Genomic DNA, 17,395 nt, shown 5'->3' with positions numbered 1-17,395 from the left:
AGGACTTCAGTCCATCTGTCGGCTAGCAAGTCTTGGTCAGCTCTAAGTTGTTGCTGCTTTTTCTTGAGGCTGCTTGCCGTGGCCATAAGCCTGCGATTGAAACGCTCTTGTTCGACGGGATCCTCAGGCACGACAAATTCGTCGTCGTCGAGGCTTGCCTCATCTCCGGAGGGAGGCATATAATTATCGCCCTCTACCTCTATGTCTGCTGCTCTCTCATGAGGGCTGGCTTCTCCATCCTCCTGTGCTGAATCTTGCTGGAGGGGGTTGTCTTCGGCACTGTCCGGGGTGTTATTGCCTCCAGTGCCGGAATCTCCATTTTTGTTGTGGCGGGATTTAGAGCGGCGCCGCTGACACCGGCGCTTGGGCTGTTTCTTGGAGGGGTCATCCTCCGTTGTTCCATCGCCATTCCCATCCTTTGTGATGTCCACCATATATATGTCGTATGACGAGGTAGCCTTCCAGTGCCCTGTAGGCGCTGGGTCTTGCTCGTCTCCTGCATCGTCGTCCATACTGTCGATGTCTTCGGAGTCGAAGTCTAGCATGTCGGTTAAGTCATCGACAGTGGCTACGAAGTGGGTGGTGGGTGGGCTTTGAATTTCTTCGTCGTCCGCATCCCAACCGTCCTGACCATAATCCGGCCAGGGCTCTCCTGATAAAGAGAGACACTTTAGCGAATTCAGGATGTCGCCAAAAGGCGAGTGCTGAAAGATGTCTACGGCACTGAACTCCATGATCGGCGCCCAATCGGACTCGATTGGCAGGGGCGTGGGAGGTTCGGAGTCCGGCACCTCGGGGTCACGGGCTTTGCGAAGGGCAGGGTCGATATTCGGCTCTATTGTCGTAGAGGTAGCAGCCCCGAGGCGGTGTCCAGCCACCCAGCCTCGATCGGCGCTGTCGGCTCCGAGCTAAGGGTCAGAGCGGATTATTGTGCGGCCTCCAGGGCACTGTCCGGCAGTAGAGCTAAATCATGCCCATCGTGACAGTGCGGCATGCTTGGCTGTGGCTCGAATCCGTCGAAGATCAAGTCTTCGCGGATGTCAGCCTTGTAGTTCAAACTTCCAAATCTGACCTGATGGCCAGGGGCGTAGCTTTCGATCTCCTCCAGATGGCCAAGTGAATTGGCCCGCAGTGCAAAGCCGCTGAATACAAAGATCTACCCGGGGAGAAAAATCTCACCCTGGACCGCGTCGTTGTTGATGATCGAAGGAGCCATCGGGCCTATAGGTGACGACATAGAGGAACTCTCAATGAAAGCACCAATGTCGGTGTCAAAACCGGCAGATCTCAGGTAGGGGGTCCCGATCTGTGCGTCTAGGCGGATGGTAACAAGAGACAAGGGACATGATGTTTTTACCCAGGTTCGGGCGCTCTCGGTGGAGGTAAAACCCTACTCCTACTTGATTGATATTGATGATATGGGTAGTACAAGAGTAGATCTACCACGAGATCAAGGAGGCTAAACCCTAGAAGCTGGCCTATGGTATGATTGTTGTTCGTCCTACGGACTAAAACCCTTCGGTTTATATAGACACAGGAGAGGGCTAGGGTTACACAGAGTCGGTTACAATGGTAGGAGATCTACATATCCATATTGCCAAGCTTGCCTTCCACGCCAAGGAAAGTCCCATCCGGACACGGGACGAAGTCTTCAATCTTGTATCTTCATAGTCATGGAGTCCGGCTGACGGTGATAGTTCGGCTATCCGGACACCCCCTAGTCCAGGACTCCCTCAGGGCCTTTGGAACTCAGGGCGGCTAGGGTACGGAGATCGGTGGGTAAGCTATGATATGTCTCTGTCGTTTCTATAATTTTTGATTGTTGCATACCAATATTCTACAACTTTCATATACTTTTGGCAAATTTTTATATTATTTTTGGGACTAACATATTGATCCAGTGCCCAATGCCAGTTCCTGTTTGTTGCAGGTTTTTTGTTTCATGGAATATCCATACCAAATGAAGTCCGAACGCGATAAAAACTTATGGAGATTTTTTTGGAATATCTGTGATTTTTGGGAATTGGAATCAATGCTAGATGATGCCCGAGGGGCCCACAAGCCCTTGAGGCACACTGTCGGTGTCAAAACCGACGGATCTCGGGTAGGGGGTCCCGAAATGTGCGTCTAGGCGAATGGTAACAGGAGACAAGGGACACGATGTTTTTACCCAGGTTCGGGCCCTCTCGATGGGGGTAAAACCCTACTCCTGCTTGATTAATATATATTGATGATATGGGTAGTACAAGAGTAGATCTACCACGAGATCAGAGAGGCTAAACCCTAGAAGCTAGCCTATGGTATGATTGTTGTTCGTCCTACGGACTAAAACCCTCCGGTTTATATAGGCACCGAAGAGGGTTAGGGTTACACAGAGTCGGTTACAATGGTAGGAGATCTACATATCCGTATCACCAAGCTTGCCTTCCACGCCAAGGAAAGTCCCATCCGGACACGGGACGAAGTCTTCAATCTTGTATCTTCATAGTCTAGGAGTCCGGCCAAAGGCTATAGTCCGGCCATCCGGACACCCCCTAATCCAGGACTCCCTCAGTAGCACCCGAACCAGGACTCAATGGCAATGAGTCCGGCGCGTAGATTGTCTTCGGCATTGCAAGATGGGTTCTTCTCCAAATCCTGTGTGCATGTTGAATAGCGTCCGACTTCCTGTAAATATTGCCCTCCTCAGCTTCCACGCCCAATAATGGCCATCTTCCAAGTGTTGAACGAATGCGAAAAGCCAGGGTATTTTTACATTTACCCTCCTAGCTGTGCAAATGAGCTGCCTATAAAAGAGACGAGGATCTAGATCTGAATCACACCATCCTCCCTTCGCGAGCATTCATCAGAGCGTATTTGACAGAAATCCATCCCATCATGGACAGTCGACGCGGCTCCTCCTCTCTCCCTCCCAGCCCTCGGCCTGGAGATTGGGAGAGATGCTCCATCCTGCACAGCGAGTTAGTGACGCTCCAAACCAAGGGATTTCTTCCCCCAGCCTTCATGGTTCCGGTTCGAGCCGGACTCGCCACCTATAAGGGCGGAAAACAAGCGGAGAGCGTCCCCAGCCCCTCCAAAGGAGAGCGGGTATGCTTTGTCTCTTATTTGATAGGAGGGCTCGGATTTCCAATTCATCCGTTTCTCCGGGGGCTCCTGGAGTTCTACGGCCTCCAGTTGCACAACCTTACGCCTGCCTCCATTTTGCATATTGCGAGCTTCGTGGCCCTTTGTGAGCTGTTTTTGGGCATCGAGGCTCATTTTGCGCTGTCGAAGAAGCTATTCTGCCTTGTGCCCCATTCTCAAGAGGGGTCAATATATCAAGTGGGCGGAGCCGAACTATGGCGCATCGCCAGGAACGGATATCTATCTGGAACCCCGAAGAAGGCGTCCGAAGACTGGCCTTCGAAATGGTTTTATACAGAAGATGTCCCCCTGCCGAACCCTGTTCGGATCGGCCTACCTGAGTTCAGTAATGCTCCTTTGAAGAAACGCCTAAGCTGGCGTCCACTGAGCCCTCAGAAGGAAAATGAGAGGGACGTCCTTTACCTGATGAGCCGAATAAGGTTGTTAGCTCATTCCGGACTAACCATGATCGGGGTCATGGCCACATGCATTATGCGGGGGGTGCAGCCGCTCCAGTATAGAGGCCACCCTATGTGGGATTTCAACGGGGAGGATGACGCCACCTGCTGCGGTCGTAAGGGGCCGGGATCGATCGCCGATCTGATGAAGATCTTGTCCGCATTGTACAAGGGAGAAGAGGAGGAATTTCTCCCCGTCAATCCACTGGGTGGATTTTCTATGTACAACTCTCCAAGCTGGGTAAGCGGACATTTATTTTTGCCTATCCGATCCATACTCCCATAGTTAAGTATCTCATTTTGTGATTTCGGCGCAGGAACTGCGCCGGGCCGTAAAGGATATAAATAGCCCGCCTCCACAACCCGAGGATCCGGAACGGTTCCTCGATCCGACCTCCCAAGAGGATCCGGACATATCGGTGGAGCTGATCGACGGGGTATTTCACCAACTTAGCATCGATAATGCCTTGGTCGCCATTATGGCAGATAACCCCCGAATACTTCCCGCCTCGCAGGTAACTGAGACCGAAGTCCCAATACTTTGAAAATGACCCATCCGTGCGTGTTTTTGATCACCGTATACCAATGGTGTTCCGCAGGGGAAGTCCTCGAGGCGGAAGGCCAATCCTGCGACGGCCAGCCAACAAGGGACAGCAAGGCCCAACAGGCTGAAAAGGAGTGCAGTCCAGATTGAAACGCCGGTGCAATGGTATGGCGTGTCATCCTGCTCCTAGGTTTTATTCCCGGGAGGCATACTAATGCTCGTGCTTTTTCAGGAGGAAGAGCGCTCGCCGGACAATATCCGGAGAGGTTGCCAATCAATCCTCCGCTCGCCAGGCTCCAAAGCCAGGTCCATAAGCGGAGGCGAACACGAGGCGTGCGTCGGGTGCTCCTCCGACAGAGGATGCCGACGGGTTATCTGCCACCAATTCCGAGGTGGAGAGTGCCATGAATCACAGGCGTCGCCGGATAGTTCTTCGTGACGCATGTTTCTCCCCAGAGGTATTGGATGCTTTCAATTCAGGAGATGCGCACCTCCGTGCCGCTCAAAATGGTCTAGCCAGAGCCACCGAGTAGTATGTAAAAGACATACGGGTCAGAAAATTTGATAGTTATATATGCCAGTAGTCCCCGAGACTTGAAATAGTTAGAATAACTGATTTAAAGATCATTTATTGTGCAGGATCTTACGGAAAAGAATACCCAACTGTCCCAGGAGCTGGAGGAGTGCAAAGCCCAACTTGAGGCCGCACTAGCCGCAGCGGGGGAAGCCAAAGAGACCCCCTTTAGTAATATATGCTTCAAAAGATGAGTAATTTGTGAGGTGCCGCGTGTGTATAACTCTGACAATAATATTGCAGATGGCGTCGGGATAGATCTGGACAAGCAACAGCTCATGCGTCGGTTAAAGGCCGGCGAGAATGTGCTTACAAGGGTGAGGCAAGAGAAAAATAATCTCCAAGATGCTAACACCCAGCTGGGTGAGGAACAAATGGATGTTCGTGCCCAGCTGTCTGACTCTGTTAAGGAGAATCGGCGGCTTCGACGCGACATTTTTAGTAAGTGCTTGAACAAACTTTGAAAAAATAGTTCGGCGAGGATGTCGACTAACAGAGTTATGTCTGTAGGTATGCTCACAGGCCGTCCTGCAGAGGAAATGCCCGGTTATATGGGTGACCTTCTTCCCGAGCTCTTGCAACTGCACGAACGAGTTCGGCAGGTGATGAAAGGCGTCACCCAGGCCTTGTGGCCATCTGTCTCCCTGCCCGAAGGCCTTGGAGAGCTTGTAGAGAGGCTTCAGGGAGCGCGGCAGCGCTTCCGCTTATGGAAGATATCGGCCTGCCGTCAAGGCGCCAGGGAGGCCTGGGCCATGGTGAAGACGTGGTACATGAAGGCTGACCCAAACCACATGGCCGAGGTCGGACCTGCGGGGCCCGAAGGGGAGGAGATCCCTGTGAGCTTAGTGTACGGCCAAGTAGAATTGGCTGCAAAGTATTCCCAACAGGACTATAAACTAGACAACCTGCTGGATGGCATTCAAGAGGAATATGCCCAGTCAAGTTGACTATGTAATTTAAGATGACATGTAAAATGCCTTCTAGCCAGATTGTAGATCGTTTGGCATAGCGGACCTTTTCGCTTCAACCTCGGGACCCAATAGTCCAGAGTGTGTCCGAATACCCTCGCGGTTATATAAGAACCGGGGCATGCGTGGAGACCAGGCATAGGGGTCATTAGTGCTTTATCAGACAAGTGCCCAACTAGTTATGTTATATTACATGGTTAGTAAGAAACATCTTCCAGGGAGAATAGTTCCTTTAGGGGTTCCTTTCCCTGGGAGGCATGCCCTAAAGTGCATGTCCGGACTACGAAAAAAGCAAAAAAACATCTGGTGGCAGATAAATAAATAGATAAGAAATCGTCTTTTAGTTCAACGACCGAATATTCCCTTAAGAACGCTAGCTTTCGACTTCACCCAGTCTGAGGTACACATCCGGCTGACCCGGCAGTAACAATCGCAGAGGTGCTCCCTTTACCGCCTAGCCGAACAATCGGGAACGTAGGGGTAAGCACAGGAGCCAGGCAACCCAGCTTGGCCAAAACTTAAGTCATATCGATGCATACAATGGTGAATAAAAGGTACATGCAGAAGTGTGACACATGTGTTGGGCATGAAGCCCATGTAAATAAGCTTTTGTTAAAGAGGCCCCCAGGTATAATGAGCGCGGATAGCGCGTCAAGTGTGTGCGAACAATGCGCAAACAAGCTTTCAAAGGCTGTAATAGGAAAGGAGGGAGAAGGAGGGAAACAAAAGACAACCAATATGTAAAATATAGATGGAGGAAGGAGACGAACTCAGGATCCGGCGCGAGGCGTAGAATCTTCGGAGACGGGCTGCATTCCATGGGTTTAGCTCGAGTCGGTTATCCGATGCATCTCGTAGACGGTACGCTCCACCGGTCAGGACTTGGTCGATGATAAAGGGACCTTCCCATTTGGGCTTGAGTTTGTCCTTTTTCTTGTCCGGCAGGCGTAGAACTAACTCGCCAACGTTGTAAGTTTTGGCCCGTACTTCTCGGCTTTGATATCTTCGAGCTTGCTGTTGATAGAATGCGGAACGGGCTTTTGCCACGTCACGCTCCTCCTCGAATGCGTCCAAACTGTCCTACCGATCGAGCTCAGCTTCTCTTTCTTCGTACATGCACACGCGAGGTGAGTCATGAATTATGTCACAGGGCAGAACTGCCTCTGCGCCGTATACCATAAAGAATGGTGTAAATCCGGTGGTGCGATTCGGAGTGGTCCGCAGCCCCTAGAGTACGGAGTTGAGCTCCTCTACCCATTGCGTGTTAGATTCCTTGAGGGACCGCACTAATCTGGGTTTGATGCCGCTCATGATTAGACCATTTGCTCGCTCGACTTGACCATTAGTTTGAGGGTGATAGACTGAAGCATAGTCGAGCTTGATGCCCATGTTTTTGCACCAGAGTTTTACCTCGTCGGTGTTGGGAACGTAGCAGAAATTCAAAATTTTCCTACGTGTCACCAAGATCTATCTATAGAGAAACCAGCAACGAGGAAAGGAGAGTGCATCTACATACCTTCTAGATCGCTAAGCGGAAGCGTTCAAGAGAACGGGGTTGAAGGAGTCGTACTCGTCGTGATCCAAATCACCGGAGATCCTAGTGCCGAACGGACGGCACCTCCGCGTTCAAAACACGTACAGCCCGGTGATGTCTCCCACTCCTTGATCCAGCAAGGAGAGAGGGAGAGGTTGAGGAAGACTCTGTCCAGCAGCAGCACAACGGCGTGGTGGTGATGGAGGAGCGTGGTGATCCAGCAAGGCTTCGCCAAGCTCCGCGGGAGAGGTGGGAGAGAGGTAGGGCTGCGCCTTGAGGGAGAGGTTCTCATATCTCTGGCAGCCCCAAAACCCCCACTATTTATAGGAGGAGGGGAGGGGGCTGTGCCCCCTCTAGGGTTCCCTCCCCAGGGGTGGTGGCAGCCACCAGATCCCATCTGGGTGGCGGCCAGAAGGGGGGAGAGGGGAGGCACACCTGGGGTGGGCCTTAGGGCCCATCTGCCCTAGGGTTTGCCCCCTTCCCACACTTCCCTGCGCCATGGGCCTTGTGGGGGCGGCGCACCAGCCCACCTGGGGCTGGTCCCCTCCCACACTTGGCCCATGCAGCCCTCCGGGGATGGTGGCCCCACTTGGTGGACCCCCAGGACCCTCCCGGTGGTCCTGGTATGTTACCGATAAAACCCGAAACTTTTCCGGTGACCAAAACAGGACTTCCCATATATAAATCTTTACCTCCGGACCATTCCGAAACTCCTAGTTATGTCCGGGATCTCATCCGGGACTCTGAACAACATTCGGTAACCACATACAAACTTCCTTTATAACCCTAGCGTCATCGAACCTTAAGTGTGTAGACCTTACGGGTTCGGGAACCATGCAAACATGACAAAGACGTTCTCCGGCCTATAACCAACAGCGGGATCTGGATACCCATGTTGGCTCCCACATGTTCCACGATGATCTCATCGGATGAACCACGATGTCAAGGACTCAATCGATCCCGTATACAATTCCCTTTATCTAGCAGTATAGTACTTGCCCGAGATTCGATCCTTGGTATACCGATACCTTGTTCAATCTCGTTACCGGCAAGTCTCTTTACTCGTTCCGTAACACATAATCCCGTGATCAACCCCTTGGTCACATTGTGCACATTATGATGATGTCCTACCGAGTGGGCCCAGAGATACCTCTCCGTTTACCGGAGTGACAAATCCCAGTCTCGATTCGTGCCAACCCAACAGACACTTTCGGAGATACTTGTAGTGCACCTTTATAGCCACCCAATTACGTTGTGATGTTTGGTACACCCAAAGCATTCCTACGGTATCCGGGAGTTGCACAATCTCATGGTCTAAGGAAATGATACTTGACATTAGAAAAGCTTTAGCATACGAACTACGATCTTTGTGCTAGGCTTAGGATTGGGTCTTGTCCATCACATCATTCTCCTAATGATGTGATCCCGTTATCAACAACATCCAATGTCCATGGTCAGGAAACCGTAACCATCTATTGATCAACGAGCTAGTCTACTAGAGGCTTACAAGGGACATGGTGTTGTCTATGTGTCCACACATGTATCTGAGTTTCCTATCAATACAATTATAGCATGGATAATAAACGATTATCATGAACAAGGAAATATAATAATAATAACTAATTTATTATTGCCTCTAGGGCATATTTCCAACAGTCGGCCGTAAAGTTGGTGCCGTTATCAGTGATCATGCTATGGGGACGCCGTAACAGTGTACGCCCCCTGATATGAAGTCTATCACTGGTACGGATTCGGCCGTCTTAATAGGTTTGGCCTCAATCCATTTGGTGAATTTATCCACCATGACCAGTAGGTATTTTTGCTTGTGGGTTCCTCCTTTAAGGGGTCCAACTATATCAAGCCCCCAGACCGCAAAGGGCTAGGTTATGGGTATAGTTTTGAGGGCGGTGAGTGGCATGTGGCTTTGATTAGCAAAGAGCTGGCAACCAACGCATCGTTGGACTAAGTCCTGAGTATCCGCCCGGGCCGTCGGCCAATAAAATCATGTACGGAAGGCCTTTCCTACAAGGGCCCGGGCTGCGGCATGGTGCCTGTCGAGTCCGGCATGAATTTCAGCCAGAAGGTTCCGCCCTTCCTCTTCGGAGATACACCTTTGAAAGACTCCAGTTGTGCTTTTCTTGTAAAGCTCTCCCTCATGGACCTTATAGGCTTTAGATCGCCGCATTATGCAGCGGCCTCGTTTTGGTCCTCGGGAAGTTCCTGCCTGGTTAGGTAGGCTAGGAATGGTTCCGTCCACGGGGCGATGACTACCATTATTACGTGGGCTAAGGATGTTACTTCGTTGGCAGAACCACAAATTGTGTCAGAATGTTCAGTGTCTGGCAGTGTGGTTGGGTCCGGGTTGTTATTTCCGGACTCCCCCTCCCATAGCACAGATGGCTTAAACAGCCTCTCTAGGAAGATGTTGGGAGGGACGGCATCGCGCTTTGCGCCAATGCGTGCCAATACGTCTGCTGCCTGGTTGTTATCCTGGGCTATATGGTGAAATTCGAGCCCCTCAAACCGAGCTGATATTTTTAGTACGGCGTTGTGATAAGCTGCCATTTTCGGATCCTTGGCATCAAAGTCTCCATTTATTTGGGATATCGCAAGGTTCGAATCCGCACGCACCTCTAGGCGTTGAATGCCCATGGAGACTGCCATCCGGAGGCCATGTAGAAGGGCCTCATATTCCGCTGCATTGTTGGAGTCCGTATACATTATTTGGAGTACGTACTGAACTGTATCTCCGGTAGGGGACATCAAAATGACGCCAGCCCCCAGACCAGCCAACATTTTGGAGCCGTCGAAGTGCATGATCCAGTTGGAATATGCGCCATACTCTTTAGGGAGTTCGGCTTCAGTCCATTTGGTGACGAAGTCGGCCAAAACTTGCGACTTAATAGCTCGCCGTGGCTTATAGGTTATGTCGAACGGGAGGATCTCAGTGGCCCATTTGGCAGTCCGGCCCATCGCGTCGCGGTTGTTTATAATGTCATTAAGAGGTACTTCGGAGGCTACTATTATCAAACACTCTTGAAAGTAGTGTCGCAGCTTCCGGGATGCCATGAACACAGCGTACGCTATCTTTTGATAATGCGGGTACCGTGACTTGCATGGAGTTAGGACAGTGGACACGTAGTAAACTGGTTTTTGAAGGGGGAACTTGTGTCCGTCCGTTTCTCGTTCGACAACGAGTACCGCGCTCACAACTTGATGAGCTACCACGATATATAATAGCATTGGTTCGCCCATATTGGGCGCGGCCAGGACCCGATTTGTTGCCAATATGGATTTTATTTCTTCGAGTCCGGCTGTGGCGGCATCCGTCCACTCGAAGTGTTCGGTGCGTCGGAGGAGGCGATAAAGGGGTAATGCCTTTTCTCCCAAACGGGAGATAAAGCGGCTTAGAGCCGCCACGCATCCCGTCAATTTTTGTATTTGTTTGAGGTCCTTTGGGATATCCAATTGTAACAGAGCTCGGATCTTGGCTGGGTTTGCTTCAATTCCTCTATCGGATACAATGAAGCCCAAGAGCTTTCCGGCTGGTACGCCGAAAACACATTTTTCTGGGTTAAGCTTAATGTCGTATGTTCAAAGATTATCGAACGTGAGCCTCAAATCATCTACTAGAGTTTCGACGTGCTTGGTTTTGACGACCACATCGTCTACATATGCCTCCACTGTTTTGCCGATCTGGTTTGCCAGACATGTCTGAATAATGCGCTGATATGTTGCGCCGGCGTTTTTGAGCCCAAAGGGCATTGTGTTGAAGCAGAATGGGCCGTATGGGGTGATGAATGCCGTTGCGTCTTGGTCGGGTTCTGCCATCTTAATTTGGTGGTAGACGGAGTATGCGTCGAGGAAGCACAATGAATCGTGTCCTGTGGTAGCGTCGATAATTTGATCGATGCGGGGGAAGGGGAAGGCATCCTTTGGGCAAGCCTTATTAAGGTCCTTGAAATCGACACATAGGCGCCAGGATTTCTCCTTCTTTGGTACCATCACCAGGTTTGCTAGCCAGTCCAGATGTTTTACATCTCTGATGAATCCGGCCTCCAATAGTTTGGATAACTCCTCTCCCATGGCCTGTCTCTTGGGTTCATAGAAATGCCAAAGAGCTTGTTTGACTGGCTTGAATCCTTTAAGGATGTTTAGGCTGTGTTCGGCTAGCCGGCGTGGGTTTCCTGGCATGTCTGAAGGGTGCCAGGCGAAAATGTCCCAATTTTCGCGTGGATTTCTCGTAGTGCGGCGTCTACATCAGGGTTTAATTGTGCCCCGATGGAGGCCGTTTTTGTAGGGTCCGTTGGATGGACTTGGAATTTGTCTATTTCGTCCGCTGGTTTAAAGGAGGTGGACTTGGATCTCTTATCGAGTATCACATCATCCCTATTCACCATGGAGCACAGCGCAGTGAGTTCCTCGGCCGCTAGGGCATCGAATAGTGCCTCAAGGGCCAGTGCGGCTGTCTTATTTTCAGCGCGGAGTGCTATGTCCGGGTCACTAGCAAGAGTGATGATTCCGTTGTGCCCGAGCATTTTGAGCTTCATGTACCTGTAATAAGGTATAGCTTGAAAAATTGTGAATGCCTCTCGCCCTAATAGAGCGTGATATCCGCTGCTGAACGGGGCCACTTGGAACGTGACCTCCTCGGACCTGTAATTATCCGGCATGCCGAACACCACATCCAGTGTGATTTTTCCTATACAACATGCTTCCCGACCGGGGATTATTCCTCTAAAGGTGATGCTGCTTCGCTCAATGCGGCGCCAGTCTATTTCCATTTTTCGGAGGGTTTCCTCGTAAATGAGGTTCAATCCGCTGCCTCCGTCCATGAGTACCTTGGTAAGGCGAAAGTCGTCCACTATTGGACTGAGGACCAATGCGGCTGGTGCTCCGGCTGTTCGGAATTTAGGTTCATCACTGGCATTAAAGGTAATGGCCGTGTCACTCCGTGGGTTTATTGTTGCTACTTGGTAAACTTTGGCAAGGCTGCAGAGTGTTCGTTTCCGCATATTATTTGATGCGAAAGTCTTGAAGACTGTTAATACCGTACTGGTATCCTTGAGCTGGTGCTCTAGAGTTAGAAGCTCTTCGCCACTTTTGGCCACCTGCCGTAGTATCCAACATGCTCTAAGGCTATGAGTTGGAGTGGTGCCCTCTGTACTATGAATTTTGCAGGGTCCATTGAGCCATCCTTCCAGTACGGTTCCATTCCCTATAGAGGGTTTTTGCTTTTTGGTATTTAACCCAGGTGCCTGGCGATGATGCACGCTTTTATTTCGGACTGGGGTTGTATTCAGGGCCGGATTGTCCCAAAAATTGATTTCGGTTTTCCAGGCGCTTTCCATCGCACAGTACTTTCGTACTATGGACGCCAAGTCAGCGAAGCGTGTAATTTCACGACGACTTATGGCATTGAGGATTCCCTTGTCCGTGCAATTATTGCAGAAGAATGAAATTGCGTCCTCCTCGCAGCAGTCCTTTATCCTGTCCTTAACCAGGAGGAATCTGGCCCAGTAATGGTGTGCTGTTTCTGCGGGCTCTTGCCGGATTTGGGATAGATCGCTTATGTTTGGGTGGGCAGGTGGGATTAAATTCGGAACCCCATCCCATCTAAGACTCAGGGGCCAAGAAGTTTCCGAACTTGGAAGCATGGGTTCTTGGATGTTGTCCAATGAATCTTGCCCGTTGCCTGACTTTAGGTTCAGGGCTTGAGTGACGTCCTCCCCTCAGCGGGAATCCGGCATGGAGGGATCGGGAATCCGGACATAGCTAGTCCTTAATAGAGGAAGGGTCGCTGTATTGTTCCTCAAACACAGCAATGTGGTGGGTAACCTGGGGAGAGTTGATCTCTCTCAGCTCGGGTTTAGGCCCAATCTGATCGTAGTCTATAGCGACTCCCAGGGCGGCGATGCGATCCAAGAGCTCATTTAAGGAAGAGAGCTCCATCGGATCTAACTGCTCGGCGAGTTCCGAGCTAACGTGAAGATTGCTTTCGATGACCCGAGAAGTCATTGTCGGTGCGGCGGCCGGACAGGCGATCATGAGGAAACCGCCTAGCCAGAGAGTTTGGCCGATAGCCAATGCTCCGTTAGCAACAGTGTCTTCTTTAAAGACGGGACGTGGCATCCTTCCTGATGGCGACGGCACAGAGGAACTCTCAATGAAAGCACCAATGTCGGTGTCAAAACCGGCGGATCTCGGGTAGGGGGTCCCGAACTGTGCGTCTAGGTGGATGGTAACAGGAGACAAGGGACACGATGTTTTTACCCAGGTTCGGGCCCTCTCGATTGAGGTAAAACCCTACTCCTGCTTGATTAATATTGATGATATGGGTAGTATAAGAGTAGATCTACCACGAGATCAGAGAGGCTAAACCCTAGAAGCTAGCCTATGGTATGATTGTTGTTCGTCCTACGGACTAAAACCCTCCGGTTTATATAGGCATCGAAGAGGGTTAGGGTTACACAGAGTCGGTTACAGTGGTAGGAGGTCTACATATCCGTATTGCCAAGCTTGCCTTCCACACAAAGGAAAGTCCCATCCGGACATGGGACGAAGTCTTCAATCTTGTATCTTCATAGTCTAGGAGTCCGGCCAAAGGCTATAGTCCTGCCATCCGGAGACCCCCTAATCCAGGACTCCCTCACACACCCTAGGGGGTAGGGTGCGGACAGGGGGATTGTGGTCACCCCGTACGGCGGTTGGTGCCCTTCTTTCGCTACAAGAAAGCTAATATCCGGATAAATACATTGTTAAAATTTCAGCCCAATCGAAGTTATGGATCTCCGGGAATTTAAGAAACGGTGAAAGTCCAGAATCTGGGAAAACAGAAACAGAGGAAACAAAGAGAGATATCCAATCTCGGAGGGGCTCTTGCCCCTCCGCCACCATGGAGGTCAAGGACCAAAGGGGAAACCCTCCTCTCATCTAGGGGGAGGCCAAGGAAGAATAAGTACGAGGGGGATCTCTACCCCTCTCTCCCGGTGGCACCGGAACACCGCCGGGGCAATCATCGTGTGACCGCGATCTACTCCAACAACTCCGTCATCATCACCAACACCTCCATCACCTTCCCCCATCTATCTAGAGCGGTCCATTCTCCCGCATCCCGTTGTACCCTCTACTTGAACATGGTTCTTTATGCTTCATATTATTATCCAATGATGTGTTTGAGTAGATATTTGTTTTCCTATCGGGTAATTTGTGAATTACTATGATTAGTTTAATTTGCTTGTGGTTATGTTGCTGTCATTTGGTGTCCATCATGTGAGCGCGCATGTGGATCACACCATAGGGTTAGTTGTATGTTGGTAGGACTATGTATTGGAGGGCAAGGGTGATGGCAGCTTCAGCCTAGAATAGAAATTGGTGCGTACGGGATTGAAGGGGGACCAATATATCTTAATTCTATGGTTGGTTTTACCTTAATGAATGTTAGTAGATGCGGATGCTTGCTAATAGTTCCAATCATAAATGCATAGAATTCCAAGTAAGGGATGACATGCTAGCAGTGGCCTCTCCCACATAAAAACTTGCTATCGTTCTAGTAAGGTAGCCAATTGCTTAGGGACAATTTTGCAACTCCTACCAACACTTTTACACACTCGTTAAACTAACTTAATTGTTTCTTTATTCAAAGAACACCTAACTTTTATTTTCACGTTCTTTATTATCTTGCAAACCTATCATACAACACCTACAAAGTACTTCTAGTTTCATACTTGCTCTAGGTAAAGCGAACGTTAAGCGTGCGTGGAGTTGTATCGGTGGTCGATAGAACTTGTGGGAATATTTATTATACCTTTAGCTCCTCATTGGGTTTGACCCTCTTAGTTATCGAAAGAGGCTACAACTGATCCGCTATACTTGTGGGTTATCAAGACCTTTTTCTAGCGCCGTTGTCGGGGAGCAATTGCGTGGTGTGAATATTCTTGTGTGTGCTTGTTTGCTTTATCACTAAGTTGGTTTTACTTTGTACTCTTGTTTTCTATATTTAGTTATGGATAGGAAACGTAAAATACCAAAAAAATAGTTAAACCTGCTAAACAATTGGTTGAAGAACCACCCAAAATCTATCATACTACTGAAGCTTTCTACTTTGATCATCTTCGATACCTATGTGCTCGTGCTGAAAACCCAACTAGCTTAGTTGAGGGAAAATCATTAGATGAGCATGCTTATTTTGTGTGACACCGCTTGTCTCAAAAAGGCAAAACTTTTACGGCATCAAATTAATACTTTGCATTTTTATGCTTGGAATTTATGTGAATTATATGATGTTACTTGTTGTTCTGAAGACCCTAAGAAACACCTTCCCTACCAATGTGAGTTTAGTGATAATGGAATCTTATCTTCTTATGCCAATGGTATATATGATTATTATGATGTGGAACAAATTAAAGAATTCGCTGCTTTTAAGGGTGCTTAGGAAATTGCTTCTTTGATTGAAAAGTATGATGCTACTCTTTACAAATCTGAAAATTGTTCCATACTTAAATATTGCTATGGACACTATGCTTCTAATGCTTATATTAAACCATATATTGAGGACTCCTCCGCTGCCCAAGAAGAGAATAATATTTTGCAGGAGTCTATGGAAGAAGAAATTGATGACATTGTGAGCTCATTAGATGAAAAATACAAGAAGAGTAAAGAGCGAAGAACAAAAGGAGGAAGAGCGGATTAGCTACCCGTGCCCACCTTCTAATGAGAGTAACTCTTCAACTCATACATTGTTTAATTTCCCTTCGTGCTTACCGAAGGATGAATTCTATGATGATTGCTATGATCCCTTGGATTTGTTTCAAATATCCCTTTTTGATTAAATTGATGCTTGCTAAGCTTGTGGCCATGATGCCAATATGAATTATGCTATTAGAGATGAACTTGCTATAGTTCCTTATGTTAAGAATGAAATTGTTTCTATTGCACCCACACATGATATTCCTATTATCATTTTGAATTCTCCCAACTACACTATATCGAAGAAGTTTGTGATTATTAGGGATTATATTGATGGGTTACATTTTACTATTACACATGATGATTTTGATGAATATAATATGCATGTTCTTGCTCCTCCTACTTGCAATTATTATGAGAGAGGAACTACATCTTTGCCTCTCTATGGTTCCAACACAATAATATTGCAAGAAACTATTTATACTATACATTGGCCTTTGCTTTTTGTGCATGAATTGTTCTTTTATGACATGCCGATGCATAGAGAGTTGGACTTTGTTGTTCCATGATATATGTTACTTTGTGATCACTACTAAATCACAAATCATTGTTAACTAAAATTGGGTTTGATATACCTTGGGATCCGGGTGGATCCATTACTTGAGCACTATATGCCTAGCTTAATGGCTTTAAAGAAAGCGCTGCCAGGGAGACAACCCGGAAGTTTTAGAGAGTCATTTTATTGTGTTATGTGCTTTTAAAAAGTTTAAAAACAAAAAAATATAGAGGGGAAGCTAAAACTTTTCAAAAAAACAAAAGCGAAAGTGAGAAAGACGAGCATTGTTAAAGTGGGAGCTAGCATTGAACTTTCTTCATGCCCATGGAAACTTTGTGAACCTTGATTACAGAAAACTTTCAACAAAAATAATTATGCCCTTGTACAATTCCATTGTATTATAAAAATAATGTGCCAAGATTTTCCTTTAGGATGATTATATTTCTTGTTTGGTATGCGCCGTGAAAAAACAGAAACTTTGGCTGTAGTGCAGAGGACAACCACCATCGCTTTGAATGTGGGCCAAACATATGTGTGGAGGTGTGTGTGGTTGTGATGTTTGAACACCCAAAATGCACAATTTGATGTGGCACATGCCTCGAAAACCATAAAGTCCCCACACAGAGCGAGGTTCATGAAGCATACTATATATGCTAGTCCCCTTCCCCCTGTTCGACGCATACTATATGCTCCTACCGTAATACAAACCAAAAAGAATCCTCCTTGATGGTGAAATTAATTAAACTCTCCAGATTTATGTCAAAGTGATGCATGCATGGATGATGACCACGCGGGCCCACAGATGGAAGCGTCATACGTGAGTGTCCTAGGATAACCACCGCATGCATGCATGTGGCCCAAAGAGGTGTTGTGTGATGTTTGAATAGCCAATGCACAACTTTGATGTCGCACGTCCCCACACTGAGTGAGGTGTGTTCATGGACACGTAT

This window comes from Triticum aestivum, chromosome 1B (genome assembly GCF_018294505.1).
Source record: "Triticum aestivum cultivar Chinese Spring chromosome 1B, IWGSC CS RefSeq v2.1, whole genome shotgun sequence".
NCBI lineage: Eukaryota > Viridiplantae > Streptophyta > Magnoliopsida > Poales > Poaceae > Triticum > Triticum aestivum.
Note: the sequence above shows the minus strand (reverse complement) of the source record.